The sequence below is a fragment of the Triticum aestivum genome, chromosome 5A, assembly GCF_018294505.1.
Source record: "Triticum aestivum cultivar Chinese Spring chromosome 5A, IWGSC CS RefSeq v2.1, whole genome shotgun sequence".
NCBI classification, from domain to species: Eukaryota; Viridiplantae; Streptophyta; class Magnoliopsida; order Poales; family Poaceae; genus Triticum; species Triticum aestivum.
The window spans coordinates 307865979-307883779 of NC_057806.1; positions in this window are offsets into that span (position 1 = coordinate 307865979).

Below are 17801 nucleotides of genomic sequence, written 5' to 3' on the forward strand. Positions count from 1 at the left end.
CGAATGAGTAAGAAAGACAAGTAAAATTGTCAACAAACCTGGCTTACAGTAGTAATCTGGGTCAATGTCACTACGACCAACAATCCAAAATGACTAGTTTCTGTTCCGAGGGCCAGAATTTTGAAAACCATGTGAACTTTAGAGGTACTAAAGATTACCGAAATACATCTGAACCATTAAGTGTAGGTAGCACTGAGCACACAACAAACCCTAATGACAGTCCTGCCTAATGAGTAATGAATCAATTAGAAAATGGGTGATGAGGAGTGGCTGCTGAGTGTTGTGGACGTATCTCAGGATAAATCGGGTTGGCTTGGTGGGTGATGCACGCCTGAGCCCTGAACGGACTGGGAAGGTAGGCACGGCGGCGCACCCAGGCAGCGGTGATGCTGTTGGGCGAGCGGCTCCTGGCCTCCTGTTAGTCCGGTGTCTCCTCCTAGAGTCATGCCGTCCGGGGACGGTAAGTCGCCGGCGAGGCAGGCGGCTGGGGGCGAGTAGAGATTGGAAGCACGCAGCAGAACAGAGGGGAATCAGGGCCTGGGACGACCCAAAATCCCAGGGTGGGCCGGCCCACCATGGGCACCCTGTAGAGATACACACCCGAGCGGTGAACATGTATTTTCGAAACTAATTTAGGAACATTTAGCTGACCAATTAAACAACTCTATTTTAATAATATCAGATTCATATTTGAACAACTAAGCTTGTTTAGCTTGATGGGTGGAGCAGTGTTATTATGACGTGAAGCACGTATTATGATCGTATAGTGATCATAAAAAGGGGGAAACTCTAAGCATATTTTTTAGCAAAAGAGGGTTTCCCCTCCGATTTCTATTAAAGAAACCACCACGGAACCAACATGATCAATTAAACCCTAAGCATGATCAATTAAACCGTATTATGGCTGTGCCATGGCAGATTTGAAGCTGCAAACCGGAGAAACGATATTTAGCATCCATTTTTTGCTTCGAACTAAGAACTAAATTATAAGAGCTGAAAAGAAAGTAGAGTAACCAAGTTAAGATCTATTTTCTGGTTGAGATCAAAAAGTTGAGGAGATATGAAGAACCACCTCTCTTGAGGTGTCGTGTAGGCATCGGGGGTGCGATGGCTGTCGGTGGCGTTGAAGCAGATCTGCGACGGTAGACGGGTGCATTGGGGGATAAGTCCCGTTGCGATGGAAGAGAAGGTCGTGTGAGAAGCCCCGGCAAAGAGGACGACGGTGCCGATGAAGCGAGAGGACGCGATGCAAGGCTATTGGTCTGTCGCCGTGGATGAGAAACGTCCATCTCTAGCAGTGGACGACGCAGTCTTGGTAGGCGCTCCGGCATGGTGGAGGACGGTGGCGATGGATGTGGTGGAGGACGGCGGTGATGGATGGGGTGGCGGACGGAGGCTGGTGTGGGGATGGGGTGTTCTAGCACGGACGGTGTATGAATGGGAAAATGGAGGGAGAGGTACGGGGAACCATGTTTTTGGGATGGGCCTGTCTGAAATATGGGAAAGTTACGAACTTAGCCCCCATTTAAAATTTGGATGTCTCGTCGGTTGGGGATAGGACGGTAATCTTGCATCTCGGCAATATTTGCCCAGAGCGATTTCGGGCGAGGAGAGGGTGGTTGGCGCCCATGGTTGGCGCCCACGGTGTATGAACGGGGCTGACGGGTAGGGCGGTTGTGTCACGTCTGAGTGAAGTTACAAACCTGCCCCTATTGAAAATATTTGCCTACATCAATTTCGGCCGAGTCGAGCTTGTTTTGCCGCCCACCGTGTATGAATGGGGAATGGGGGGGGGAGAAACAGAGGTCTTTCGGACGAGCTTGAATCAAATGAGTTTTGCCGCCCATGTTTGACGCCCACCGTGTCGGAATGGGCTCAGAGGCGGTCGTGTCATGTCTAATTGAAGTTACTAACCTACCCCTATTTAGAGCAGTGGAGCAGAAAATCAATAGCAAATTGAGTCCAAACACCACGAAACTTTTTGGAGAATTTTTATGGACCAGAACACCCAAGATGGGCCAGAGCAGCACCTAGGGGTGCCCCGAGGGGGGCACAACCCACCAGGGCGCGCCCAGGTGGGTTGTGCCCACCTCGGTGGCCTCCCGCACCCCCTCTTTACCCTATAAATTCCAAAAAAATCCAAAAACCAATCTAGACCCTTTCCGGCACCCTGCCGGAGGGGGGAATCATCTCCGGTGGCCATCTTCATCATCCCGGAGGCCACCACGATGAGGAGGGAGTAGTCCACCCTCGGGGCTAAGGGTTTGTACCAGTAGCTATGTGTTTAATCTCTCTCTCTCTCTTTCCTGTGTTCTTGAGATGGCACGATCTTGATGTATCGTGAGCTTTGTTAATATAGTTGGATCATATAGTGTTTTCCCCTCTCTATATTGCTGTGATGAATTGGGTTTTTCCCTTTGAGATTTTGTTGTTATCGGATTGAATAATTTTATGGATTTGAGAACACTTGATATATTTCTTGCAATTGAATACTCATGGTGACAATGGGGTATCATATTGATTCACTTGATATATGTTTTGGCACTCAACTGGCAGATTCCCGAGGTGACATTGGGGTAATCTATGCATAGGAGTTGATGCACGTTCTTGTCTTTCTTTCTCTGATAGAAATCTTGGGGCACTCTTTGAAGTTCTTTGTGTTGGGTTGAGTATTATGAATATGAATTTGATTTGGTGTTCTTTTAGTACGAACTCTAGGATAGATCGAATGGAAAGAATAACTTTGTGTTACTTTAGTACGAACTCTTGAATAGACCGAACGAAAAGAATAGCTTTGAGGTGGTTTAGTACCCTACAAACAATTTATTCTTATGTTCTCCGCTAGATAGGAACTTTGGAGTGATTCTTGTTGCACGTTGAGGGACGGTTATATGATCCAATTATATTAGCATTGTTGAGATATTGCACTAGTGAAAGTACGAACCCTAGGCCTCATTTTTAAGCATTGCAATAGCGTTTTGTGCACGTTTATTATTTGCTACCTTGCTATTTTTATTTATTGAAATTATAAAAATATATTTCTACCATCAATATTACACTTTTATCACCATCCACTGGTGCGCGTCAGTCCTAAACAAACGGTTTAAAACCCCTTTCCGCGACGACATTTGGAACCGTCGCCAAGTGAGTGTGGGCGGTAGGGGGTCCTTCCCACACGACCTAGAAACCGTCGGGGATAGGACCCCTACAGTCCTCCTACTCATTTCTGCTCGCATTGCCATCGCAGTCGGTATTCTGCGGTGCTACATTTACGATGCGCGGCCCATCACAAACGGTTGACTATTATAGAACGTGTATGATGCGCGGCCCATCACAAACGGTTCACCATTAATAAGATTAGCTAATCGTCGTATGAGTTCGGACAGTATTACGAAACATCGGACCATCGTAACACCGTCGTACACAACAACTATCGCACATGCTATTCTGTGGTGCAATGTTTACGATGCATACTTCATCAGAAATAGTTCATGGTTGTGAATCGTGTACGATAAGGCAACTAACACAAACGTTTAGTTTGCCCGCACCATTTGTGATATTGTCTGACATCGCACACGCTTTGCAAATGGCAACTGTGTGCATGCTTGCACACGTTTCCTCTCTGTGAACCGTCTCCAATTATGGTGCATATCGCAAACGTTTGTGTTTTACCAACCGTGTGTGTCGTAACAACCTGGAGAGCGTAATTTTGCCGTAATTTAATTGCTGCTTTTCCAAATTGTACCGGATCCGGATTTGAATTTGAATGTATGCACAGCTTTATTCATATCCATCAGGTTCAAACAACCAATGCATTATTCGATTCATAGGTACATGTGTTCAAGAATTACATAAGAACCATATAAAGAATGATGAACCACAGTTGTACACTTGTACTATTAAAGACGGTAAAGAAAGAGGCGAAATATATTCCGATTGCTGAACAAGGTGAAGCGGAATGCCCATATTGTGCCCTCCTCCATGCAGAGGGCACGCACGACTCTAGTCCAACCCCTTGTGATGGCCGACCGCCCATCCTTCATGGTCTTCATGAAAACATCTAGATAATTATCGTGTTCTGGTAGAAATACTTTAACCTTTGCATGCCCACCAATCATGTAGTTTGAGAGGTAATCTTGAGTAAACTACTTTGGCAACCACTGCAAAGGAAAAAGATTCAGACATTGTCATCTAACAAAACTCATTATGGGCAGTAAAAAGAAGGTTGCAGAGTTCTTACTTACCATCGTGCAGTTCGTTGTTGTCTTGGATAAAGTGTAAACAAATAGTTTAATTGCCATCTTTGGACCCATTTTACTAACAATCTTTATCAACTTCCTCACTTGATGCTGGTTCATCGATATCTCATTGCCCCATACGCAGAAAGGGTCGAAACGTGGATACTTGCCAATGACGTATGTACCTAAAAGCACCAAGTTAATATTAGAAGCTAAACAGCAATTGCACAATGATGTAGTACAACACTCTTTTATAATATGTCTATATACATCCATATGTGGTAGTCCATTTGAAATCTCTAAAAAGAAAAATATTTAGGAATGGAGGGAGTATCTTATAACATCCAATAATACTCACATATTAAATGAATTAACATCTTATATTATGGGCCGGAAGGAGTTTAGTTCATTCTTACAAATTATCTGCTACTGTATCCATGGGTTACAGTTAGTTTGAGCTAGGTCGGGCTCAAATAGACCTAAAGTATATCTAAACAAGAGGGCTAGTTTGAGCTAGTTGCATCTATAACCCACCCAAAAAAACTAGTATCCAACCCAAGAGAGGTGCTAATTGGAGCTAGTTCTCCTAGTGCATTTATTGTCAATCTAACCCTGCCATCCAAACAACTCTTTGGATGGAGTTAGTTCAGGGTTAGTAATGAGCTAGAAACTAACTCTAACCTCTAGCTAAGTTGAATATCCAAACAGGGTTGTGCTGTTGCTGTTGCTGCTGCTGCTCTTCTACGTATATCTAGACATCATTAGAACATTAATGTAACACTCTTCCTTGTTGCTATGTATCCTAGGATTGCATATTTAGACATTAAGTACAGTGCATGTTGCTATGTAGCATCAGATATATTACATATGGTCCTAGTTAACCTCAGGAAAAATGGGTTGCATATATATTCAGTTAAAAGTCCGATTCACCGATTAGTCCCTTATAAGCCGCCGGCCTATATGGTACCAGCTACCGATATCCTGAACAATGAGCAGATATAAGCCATGGGATGAAACTAACCTTGATGGAAAACAGCAGTCGTTCCCAAAATTGTCCTGTGTAGGTACATCAAGAAGCATGTTAAGCACAACAAGCTAAACATCAACCAAAATTACACATGGCAGACAAAATAATCTCCAAAAGATAGCTTCAGTGCGCAGGTTTAAGCACGCTAGTAAAGCAAAACAAGTGGAAAGGTGTGCTAACTACAACAGGCCAAACATTTAACAACAAGCAAACATGGTCATTCAAACTAGTATTGTGCCAGTCTAAGTACACTGGTTATGGTTAAATAAAAATGGAAAGGCGTGTTAACTACAAGATGCAGCAACCAAATGTAGTCATTCATAGTGGTATTGTTGAAATTGGTACTGATGAAATTGAACTGCACAGTTCATACTTGCACATATAGAACATCACGTTGTGAATAACTGGAATAAACAAGGCATACTACGAACAACCAAAGATAGCATTTGAAACTGAACATATGCTAACTACAAACAACTGAACAATCAAAAAACTTTAAAAGAGGCATATGCTAGCTATAACAGGCTTAACAACAAGCAAATATATGCATTCCTATCGGTATGTTTAAAACTGGATTGATGAAATGTATTGCACAGTAAATAATTGCATGTATAGAGTATCACATTGTGAACAACTGAAATAAACAAGGCATATTGCAAACAACCAAATATAGAAATTAAAACTGGACATATTCTCACTACACTACAAAAGGGGCTCGACAAAACAAATCATGGGTTTCCCCCTGTGAAGAGGCACGACAAAACAAATCATGGGTTTCCTCACTTGTCACGGATGGGCTCGTTCCCGTGGGAAGAGCACGGACCCTGGATGCGCTCCATGTTGTCGCAGATGGGCTCCTTCCCCTTGGAAGAGCATGACTATAGGGTGCCCTCCCTGATGTCGCAGATGGGCGCTTTCCCCTTGGAAGAGCAGATGGGCTCTTCCCCCTTGGAAGAGCCGGAGAGGGTGCCCTCCTCGTGGTCGCCATCGATGAGGTCTGACTTGGAAGCTGTGGATCCCAAGCCAGCGTCGCAGAACGTGTCCTTCAGAAATGACAAAAGGGGCTCGATGGCGATGTAGAATGGCAAATTGTTGACAGCGAGCCAGAGGAGATCAGCGGCGGGTCCATGGATGAGATCGATGATGCTTGAACCCGAGGGGTTGGGGGTGGGCCACTTAACCTGTGACACAACCCGCCTCAGGGCATCGCTGTCGATGACCTCGATCTCATAGCCGGTGGACGAGACAAGCCCGCATACTCTAGCCCACTGCTTGAGTGTCTGCCACCAGTAATGGTCGTCAGCTTCCTTAGAGATGTCGGGCAAAGAGACGGCTATACACCTCTTTTGGGATAGTCGCTCCTCGAGCTCCACGGGAAGCGTAGCCGGGCTTAGGCTGCGACGCTCTGGAGTGGGGGTGGGGATCTATGGGAAAGGGGGCGTTTGGCAGGCGTCATCTAAGAAACTCAGGGTGGCCTGGGTATGGAGATCGGTGGGTAAGCTGCGCGGGCAAACCGACAGATGTTGACAATGGAGGCCTTGCGGCGGCGTGGGGGGCTTTGCTAGGGTTTCGAGCGAGGAAGGGTGTGTGTGTGCACGCGCGCACGCCCGAGGAGGTTTTGGTGTGTGTGTGTGGAGGGGCGCGGGGTGTTTGAGGAAATGACGCGGGTACTAAAAATTTTACTACGCGGGAGTCAAAGGCGGGAGTGAAATGTCGGGCTATTGAAAATTTTGATGATAGTGCATCGCACATGGTCCGGAGATAACAATTGCGTGTTATGAAACAGAAAAACCCTCTAGGCGGGCAGATATTTTCTAGGGATGCAAGCAGGATTGGGAACAAGAAACATCGCACACGATCCGGAGATATCAACCGTGTGTTATGAAACTGAAAACCCCTCAAGGCGGGCAGATATTTTTGAGAGGAGGAACCTCGTGGAGCCCAATGTACTGTGCGGATGTATGACGCCCCAAGACCGGAGCTTCAGATGCCTTCCGTGGTTTCTGGGTTTCGTCGTGTGATTTGTTTGGTTCATTGCATTCATCATTGCATCATGTGCATTGCATCATGTATCATGTCATTTCTTTTCTTAACTCAACTAAATAAATGGCATGGATCTTTGATCCATTTAAATCGAGGGAGTTCACATGGTGAAAATCTCTTTATAACATATAAAAGTCTCCTACTATTGTTAGGGAGCTATTGTAAATATTCCATTAACTTGGAATCACCCATCACACAATTGCATTACTCTTCAACTCTTCTTGTATCCGACTTAACTTCATATATTTTCCTTGTCATCACTCTCTCAAGCCATACCCATGCATCATCACCTCTCACTTCCTTCTTCCTTCATGTCTTTGCAAGCGACCTTATTCCTCCTCCATTAATGTTCATCTTTTCCCTATAAATCTTGCCTCTTTCCTACACCCTCTCTGTCAGATTTCATCCCATTCGAAGTTGTTTTGGTCAGGTTCAAAAACGATTGAAGTTTGGGAATAATTCAAACTCTAATTATTTTTCTACCTTCTAAAAATGCCAGAGCAATTTATTCAAACCCTACATAAATCCAGGGTTCCAGATATATATTTACATATCTCATATTCCTAACCAAAAACCCCTGGATTTTCCCCTTTGTTGGTTGTCTATTTATATAAACAATAAATTAAGAAAGGAAAGAATTTGGAAGGGAGAGGGAGCCCAGCAGCCGCACCAGTTGGCCAAGGCCCAGCTGGCTCCCTTCTCACTGGGCTGGCTCCAAGGCCCACTCCCCCGGCCGACCTACCTATAATCCTAACCTAGCCCGATCCCCACTCCCTTCCCTCGTCCTCCCACCAGCGCCGCCAGGAGAGGCCCGATCTCCATCTCCCTTCGCTCGCAGCGCCCTCTCCCTCGATCCCCTCCTTCCCTGCTTCGCCAAAGAGAGGAGCAAGGCACCACGCCCCTGCCGTCCCCGCGCCGCTCCTTCCATCCCCGCACCCGCCAGGAGACGCGCCCATCTCCCTGTGCTTTTCTCCCTCTCCTCCCTCGCAGGCTCCCTGCGCGGCCGCGCCTCCTTGCCATGGCCTTCTCCTCGCCTTGAAACCCCGGCGCCCCTGCAGTTTCTCCTCCTCTGCCAGGCGCCGCAGGCCACCGCCCTGCACCCTCGCGCCCCAAGCTCTGCACGCCGCCTCGCTGCGCAGGAGCTCTGCCGCAGCCGCTAGCCTCCCACGCCCTGTCCTCGCTGGGATCCGCCAGGGAGCCGCTTGAACTCTCCTGCGCCACCGCTCCTTCTTTGATTCGGCGAGGTCCAGCCATCCCAAGCATGCCGCCCGCCCGACCTCTTTTCCCTGCTCCTCCTCGTGCACCCGAGGTCCATGGCACCTCCAGCCTCCAGGAGCTTCGCCTCCCTTGCTTCACGCTAAGGGCAAGGGTAGCCATTCCGTCCTGCTGCCGCTCTTCCCGTGCAGCGCCGCGCGACGCGCCCAGTCTCCATGGTCGCGCCTCCTTGCCGCCCGGACCCGTCATCCTCAATGCCGCCTCTCCTGCTCGATGACCAGCGCCATGAGCCGCAGCTCTTTGTACCGGCTTCCGAACCGCAAGACCAAGAACATCCACCGACCTAAGTGTTCCCTAGACACGTCAAGGTCGACTCCATCACAAAGAACGACTACATGTTTGACCCTGGATATCGGATTGCAAAACGCCAAGTACCTCTTTAGTTCAGCAAGACCGGCAAGTTCGTCTTCATAGAACGTTCACACGACCGCAACCGGTACCTTGATCCGCTATGTTTTGGACACGCCGAGTTCCTCGAAGGCACCGATGCCTAGTATGTCTCAAGACCCGGATCGACAAGCACCACCCCCGTCAAGTACTACTACAAACCCGGAGAATTCAGATGCATCAAGTCCCCAAGGAGACCCGTTTTTTGTCAAGTTCGACTACCGTAGCGCCGAAGACCTTGGATGCTCGAACGAGTACCGAACGAAATGCCAAGTACCACTATCGCCGAGTACGACTACTTCCACGATGATACGAAAACAACTACCGTCGACCCTCGAAGCCTCCATGGACGTCAAGTCCCTTGTCGTGATTCCGAACATCTACGGAAAATTGTGCAACTAAGAACGTGAACGACTACCGCCGCCAAGATCATGAGTACCTCTACCGTTGTCATGTACCCTTACTTCCACTACGAACGTCTACTTCCTCTACTTGGCACCCAACAAGAACCGTCCCGTTTGCACACTTCGAAGGTATAACCCCGAGACGACGTCTGTGAACGAATGCTTGCGATGTTTGAGATGCTCGTGTTTGCACCGTGTCCAAATTGTCACTCATTTCCTTGTCGCCAACTCGGGGGACACCCAGAATCCGGGATCACCCCACCATCTTTTGCATGCTCCCGTCTTTTTTTCCTTTTGCATCGGTATTTCCATGAGCTACCGAAACCGTTATCGTTGCCGTGGCACCCCTTTCTTTCCACCACGGTGACAAATGCTTCTTAATGCTCTTGTCAACTTTTAATAAATATTGCATAAAACTTGCACATGCCATCCGCATCATGATAACAACATTTAAAATGTTTAAAATTGTTGTTGCATTAAATTACTAAGTCATATGGGGATTTACCGAATTTGTTGTTTGTTATATCCGGCCCCATTTAAATTGTTTAGATGGTATAATTTCTTATGCTTCTCCTCTTGCCATGTTTAACAACATTTAATATTGTTGAGTACCTAAATGAGAGAGAACTAAATAATTGATGTGGTGTTTCGTCAATATGCGGGCTACACTTAACTTGTAGTTTTGCTTGTGCACTTTGCCATGCCATGCTTCATTAAACCGGACATGCATCATACTTGGTTGTGCATCATGCCATGATTATGTGATGGTTGTTTACCATGTTGTTTGCTTCTTTCCGGTGATGCTTCTTCGGGTTAGTTCTGATAACGTCGCATTTGTGAGGATCCGTTCGACTACGTCCGTTTGTCTTCTTCCTGGACTCGTTCTTCTTCCTTGCGGGATCTCAGGCAAGATGACCATACCCTCTAAATCACTTCTATCTTTGCTTGCTAGTTGCTCGCTCTATTGCTATGCCTATGCCGCGATACCTACCACTTGCTTTATCATGCCTCCCATATTGCCATGTCAAGCCTCTAACCCACCTTGTTCTAGCAAATCGTTGTTTGGCTATGTTACCGCTTTGCTCAGCTCCTCTTATAGCATTGTTAGTTGCAGGTGAAGATTGGAGTTTGGTTCCATGTTGGAACATGGATATTTGTTGGGATATCACAATATCTCTTATTTAATTAATGCATCTATATACTTGGTAAAGGGTGGAAGGCTCGGCCTTATGCCTGGTGTTTTGTTCCACTCTTGCCGCCCTAGTTTCCGTCATACCGGTGTTATGTTCCTTGATTTTGCGTTCCTCACGCGGTTGGGTTATAATGGGAACCCCTTGACAGTTCGCCTTGAATAAAACTCCTCCAGCAAGGCCCGACCTTGGTTTTACCATTTGTCACCTAAGCCTTTTTCCCTTGGGTTCTGCAGACTCAAGGGTCATCTTTATTTAAACCCCCGGGCCAGTGCTCCTTTGAGTGTTGGTCCAAACTAGAGCACCGTGCGGGGCCATCCCTTGGCAACTTGGGTTATGTCGGTTCCTGTACGCTTAGCTTATCCGGGGTGCCCTAAGAAGAGATATGTGCATCTCCTATCGGGATTTGTCGGCACAGCGGGTGGTCTTGCTGGTCTTGTTTTACCATTGTCGAAATGTCTTGTAACCGGGATTCCGAGTCTGATCGGGTCTTCCTAGGAGAAGGAATATCCTTCATTGACCGTGAGAGCTTGTGATGGGCTAAGTTGGGACACCCCTGCAGGGTTTTGAACTTTTGAAAGTCGTGCCCACGGTTATGGGCATATGGGAATTTGTTAATGTCCGGTTGTAGAAAACTTGACACTTAACTTAATTAAAATGCATCAACCGCATGTGTAGCCGTGATGGTCTCTTCTCGGCGGAGTCTGGGAAGTGAACACGGTGTTGGAGTTATGCTTGAACGTAAGTAGATTCAGGAATCACTTCTAGTTCATGACCGTGCTTTGCCTTCTCTCCTCGCTCTCTTTTGCGTAAGTTAGCCACCATATATGCTTAGTGCTTGCTGCAGCTCTACGTCACTACCTTTCCCTAACCATAATCTTAAATATTCTTGATCGCGAGGGTGTGAGATTGCTGAGTTCCCGTGACTCACAAATTACTTCAAACAGTTGCAGGTGCCGATGATTGTTGGAAATATGCCCTAGAGGCAATAATAAATTGGTTATTATTATATTTCCTTGTTCATGATAATCGTTTATTATCCATGCTAGAATTGTATCGATAGGAAACTCAGATACATGTGTGGATACATAGACAACACCATGTCCCTAGTAAGCCTCTAGTTGACTAGCTCGTTGATCAATAGATGGTTACAGTTTCCTAACCATGGACATTGGATGTCGTTGATAACGGGATCACATCATTAGGAGAATGATGTGATGGACAAGACCCAATCCTAAGCCTAGCACAAGATCGTGTAGTTCGTTTGCTAAAGCTTTTCTAATGTCAAGTATCATTTCCTTAGACCATGAGATTGTGCAACTCCCGGATACCGTAGGAGTGCTTTGGGTGTGCCAAACGTCACAACGTAACTGGGTGGCTATAAAGGTACACTACAGGTATCTCCGAAAGTGTCTGTTGGGTTGGCACGAATCGAGACTGGGATTTGTCACTTCGTGTAAACGGAGAGGTATCTCTGGGCCCACTCGGTAGGACATCATCATAATGTGCACAATGTGATCAAGGAGTTGATCACGGGATGATGTGTTACGGAACGAGTAAAGAGACTTGCCGGTAACGAGATTGAACAAGGTATCGGGATACCGACGATCGAATCTCGGGCAAGTATCATACCGCTAGACAAAGGGAATTGTATACGGGATTGATTAAGTCCTTGACAACGTGGTTCATCCGATGAGATCATCGTGGAGCATGTGGGAGCCAACATGGGTATCCAGATCCCGCTGTTGGTTATTGACCGGAGAGTTGTCTCAGCCATGTCTGCACGACTCCCGAACCCGTAGGGTCTACACACTTAAGGTTCGATGACGCTAGGGTTATAGGGAAAGTATGTACGCGGTTACCGAATGTTGTTCGGAGTCCCGGATGAGATCCCGGACGTCATGAGGAGTTCCAGAATGGTCCAGAGGTAAAGATTTATATATAGGAAGTATGGTTTTGGCCACGGGAAGTGTTCCGGGCATCACCGGTAGTGTACTGGGACCACCGAAGGGGTCCGGGGGTCCACCAAGTGGGGCCACCAGCCCCGGAGGCCTACATGGGCCAATAGTGGGAAGGGACCAGCCCCTAGGTGGGCTGGGGCGCCTCCCACCAAGGCCCAAGGCGCCTCCAAGAGGGGAAGGGGGCAAACCCTAGGGCAGATGGGCCCTAAGGCCCATCTCAGGTGCGCCTCCCCCTCTTCCCCTTGTGGCCGCCACCCTAGATGGGATCTAGGGCTGCCGCCACCCCTAGGGAGGAAACCCTAGGTGGGGGCGCAACCCTCCCTCTCCCCTATATATATTGGAGGCAAAGGGGCAGCCCAACACATGAAGTTCCTCCCCTGTTGGCGCAGCCCTACCCCTCTCCCTCCTCGTCTCTCGTAGTGCTTGGCGAAGCCCTGCTGGAGTCCCGCACTCCTCCACCACCACCACGCCGCCGTGCTGCTGCTGTATGGAGTCTTCCCCAACCTCTCCTTCTCCCCTTGCTGGATCAAGGAGTAGGAGACGTCACCGGGCTGTACGTGTGTTGAACACGGAGGTGCCGTCCGTTCGGCACTAGGATCATCGGTGATTTGGATCACGACGAGTACGACTCCATCAACCCTGTTCACTTGAACGCTTCCGCTTAGCAATCTAAAAGGGTATGTATATGCACTCTCCTTCCACTCGTTGCTAGATTACTACATAGATTGATCTTGGTGATGCGTAGAGAATTTTAAATTCTGCTACGATCCCCAATAGTGGTATCAGAGCTACGTCTATGCGTAGTTTCTATGCACGAGTAGAACACAAAGCAGTTGTGGGCGTCGATATTGTCAATTTACTTGCCGTTACTAGTCTTATCTTGATTCGGCGGCATCGTGGGATGAAGCGTCCCGGACCGACCTTACACGTACTCTTACATGAGACTGGTTCCACCGACTGACATGCACTAGTTGCATAAGGTGGCTAGCGGGTGTCTGTCTCTCCCCCTTTAGTCGGATCAGATTCGATGAAAAGGGTCCTTATGAAGGGTAAATAGAAATTGGCATATCACGTTGTGGTTTCCGCATAGGTAAGAAACGTTCTTGCTAGAAACCTATAGCAGCCACGTAAAAACTTGCAACAACAATTAGAGGACGTCTAACTTGTTTTTGCAGCATATGCCTTGTGATGTGATATGGCCAAAAGGATGTGATGAATGATATATGTGATGTATGAGATTGATCATGTTCTTGTAATAGGAATCACGACTTGCATGTCGATGAGTATGACAACCGGCAGGAGCCATAGGAGTTGTCTTAATTTATTTATGACCTGCGTGTCAACATAAACGTCATGTAATTACTTTACTTTATTGCTAAAGCGTTAGCCATAGTAGTAGAAGTAATAGATGACGAGACAACTTCAAGAAGACACGATGATGGAGATCATGGTGTCATGCCGGTGACAACGATGATCATGGAGCCCCGAAGATGGAGATCAAAAGGAGCAAAATGATATTGGCCATATCATGTCACTATTTGATTGCATGTGATGTTTATCATGTTTTACATCTTATTTGCTTAGAACGACGGTAGCTTAAATAAGATGATCCCTCACTAAAATTTCAAGAAAAGTGTTCCCCCTAACTGTGCACCGTTGCGAAGGTTCGTTGTTTCGAAGCACCACGTGATGATCGGGTGTGATAGATTCTAACGTTCGAATACAACGGGTGTAAGCCAGATTTACACACGCAATACACTTAGGTTGACTTGACGAGCCTAGCATGTACAGACATGGCCTCGGAACACGGAAGACCGAAAGGTCGAGCATGAGTCGTATAGAAGATACGATCAACATGAAGATGTTCACCGATGTTGACTAGTCCGTCTCACGTGATGATCGGACACGGCCTAGTTGACTCGGATCATGTTTCACTTAGATGACTAGAGGGATGTCTATCTGAGTGGGAGTTCATTAAATAATTTGATTAGATGAACTCAATTATCATGAACATAGTCTAAATTGTCTTTGCAAATATGTTGTAGATAAATAGCTCACGTTGTAGCTCCCTGTTTCAATACGTTCCTAGAGAAAGATTAAGTTGAAAGATATTGTAAGCAATGATGCGGACTAGGTCCGTAGTCCGAGGAGTGTCCTCACTGCTACACAGAAGGCTTACGTCTTTGATGCACCGCTCGATGTGCAAACCCCTACAACGTCGTCTGTGGATGTTGTGAACACCTGACAGACACATCCTGATGACTACTTGATAGTTTAGTGCACCATACTTTACGGCTTAGAATCGGGATTCCAATGACGTTTTGAACGCCATAGAACATATGAGATGTTCCAAGAGCTGAAATTGGGATTTCAGGCTCATGCCCGTGTTGAGAGGTGTGAGACCTCTGACAAGTTCTTTTGCCAACAAGATGGAGGAGAATAGCTCAGCTAGTGAGCATGTGCTCAGAATGTCTGGGTGCTACAATCACTTAAATCAAGTGGGAGTTAAACTTCCAGATAAGATAGTGATTGATAGAGTTCTCTAGCCACTATCACTAAGCTACTAGATCTTCGTGATGAACTATGACATGCAAGGGATGGAGTTGATCCCGGAGCTGTTCGCGGTGCTTAAGACCGCAAAAGGTAGAAATCAAGAAGGAGCATCAAGTGTTGATGGTTTAACAAGACCACTGGTTTCAAGAAGGGCAAGGGCTAGAAGGGAAACTTCATGGATGGCAAACCAGTTGCCGCTCCAGTGAAGGAACCCAAGGTTGAACCCAAACCCGAGACTAAGTGCTTCTATTGTAAGGGGAACGGTCACTGGTAGCGGAATTACCCCAAATGCATGGTAGATAAGAAGGCTGGCAACTTCAAAAGTATATACGTGTTATTAATGTGTACCTCACTAGTACTCCTGGTAGCACCTGGGTATTGGATACCGGTTCAGTTGCTATTATTGGTGACTTGAAGCAAAAGCTACGGACTAAACGGAGACTGGCTAAGGGCGAGGTGACGATGTGTGTTGGAAGTGTTTCCAAAGTTGATGAGATCACCATCGCACGCTCCATCTGCCTTCGGGATTAGTATTGAACCTAGATAAATGTTATCAGGTGTCTACGTTGAGCATGAATATGATTAAATCATGTTCATTGCAATACGGTCATTCATTTAAGTTAGAGAATAATGGTTATTCTGTTTACATGAATGATACCTTTCATGGTCATGCACCCTATGTGAATGGTTCATTGAATCTCGGTCGTGGTAATACACATGTTCACGCCAAAAGATGTAGAGTTAATAATGATAGTACCACTTTCTCGTGGCACTGCCGCTTAGGTCATATTGGCGTAAGATGCATGAAGAAACTCCATGTCGATGGATGTTTGGAGTCACTTGATTTTGAATCACTTGACACATGCGAGCCATGCCTCATGGACAGGATGACTAAGACCCCGTTTTCAGGTACAATGAAACGGGCAAGTGACTTGTTGGAAATCATGCATGCTGATGCGTGTGATCCAATGAGAATTGAAGCGTGCGGTGGATATCGCTATTTTCTCATCTTCACTGATGATTTGGGTAGATATAGGTATATCTACTTAATGAAGCACAAGTCTGAAACGTTTGAAAAGTTCAAGCGATTTCAGAGTGAAGTTAAGAATCATCATAACAATAAGATCATGTTCCTACGATCTGATCAAGAGGGGATTTTCTAAGTTATGAGTTTGGCAATCACTTAAGACATTGTGAAATTGTTTCACAGTTGAAGCCACCTAGAACACCACTGGGTAATGGTGTGTCCGGACGTCGTAATCGAACCCTATGAGATATGGTGCGATCTATGATGTCTCTTACCGATTTACCGTTTTCATTTTGAGGTTATGCGTTAGAGACAACTGCATTCACTTTAGATAGGACACCATCTAAAGTCCGTTGAGACGACGTCATATGAACATTGGTTTGGCAAGAAACCAAAGTTGTCGTTTCTTAATGTTTGGGGCTGCGATGCTTAAGGCTTCAGCCGGAGAAGCTCGAACCCAAAGCGGACAAACACATCTTCATAGGATACCCAAAGGTGACAGTTGGGTATACCTTCTATCTCAGATCCGAGGGCAAATTGTTTGTCGCTAAGAACGGGTCCTTTCTCGAGAAGGAGTTTCTCTCGAAAGAATTGAGTGGGAGGAAGATAGAACTTGATGAGGTTGTCGAACCTTTATTTCAACCAGAGAGTGATGCAACACAGAAAGATGTTTTCTGTGGCAGCCTACGTCTGTTGAATAGGAAGTTAATGATAGTGATCATGAAGCTTCGGATCAAGTTGCTATCGAACCTCGTAGGTCGACAAGGATATGTACTACTCCTAAGTGGTACGGTAATCCTGTCTTAGATATCATGTTGTTAGACAACAATGAACCTACGAGCTATGGAGAAGCGATGGTGGGCCCGTATTCCGACAAATGGTTAGAAGCCATGAAATCCGAGATAGGATCCATATATCAGAACAAAGTATGGACTTTGGTGGACTTGCCCGATGATCGGCAAGCCATTGAGATAAATGGATCTTTAAGAAGAAGACGGACGTGGGCGGTAATGTTACCGTCTATGAAGCTCGACTTGTGGGAAAGAGTCTTTTCACAAGTTCAAGGAGTTGACTACGATGAGAATTTCTCACCCGTAGCGATGCTTAAGTCCGTCGGAATCATGTTAGCATTAGCTGTATTTTTCGATTATGAAATCTTACAGATGGATGTCAAAACAAGTTTTCTTACCAGTTTTCGTAAGAAAAGTTGTATGTGATACAATAAAAGGTTTTGTCGATCCTAAGGATGCTAAAAGGTATGCTGGCTCCAGCAATCCTTCTATGGACTAGAGCAAGCATCTCGGAATCGGAATATATGCTTTGATGGAGTGATCAAAGCTTTTAGGTTTATACAATGTTTGCTAGAAACTTGTATTTACAAGAAAGTGAGTGGGAGCACTACAACATTTCTGATAAGTATATGTGGATGACATATTGTTGATCCGAAATAATGTAGAATTTCTGGAAAGCATAAACGGTTGTTTGAAGAGTGATTTTCAAAGGAAGACCTGGATAAAGCTGCTTACATATTGGGCATCAAGATCTATAGAGATAGATCAAGACGCCTGATGATACTTTCAAAGAACGCACACCTTGACATGTTTTTGAAGGAGTTCAAAATAGATCAGTCAAAGAAGGGGTTCTTACCTGAGTTGTAAGGTGTGAAGTTGAGTAAGACTCAAAGCTTGACCACGGC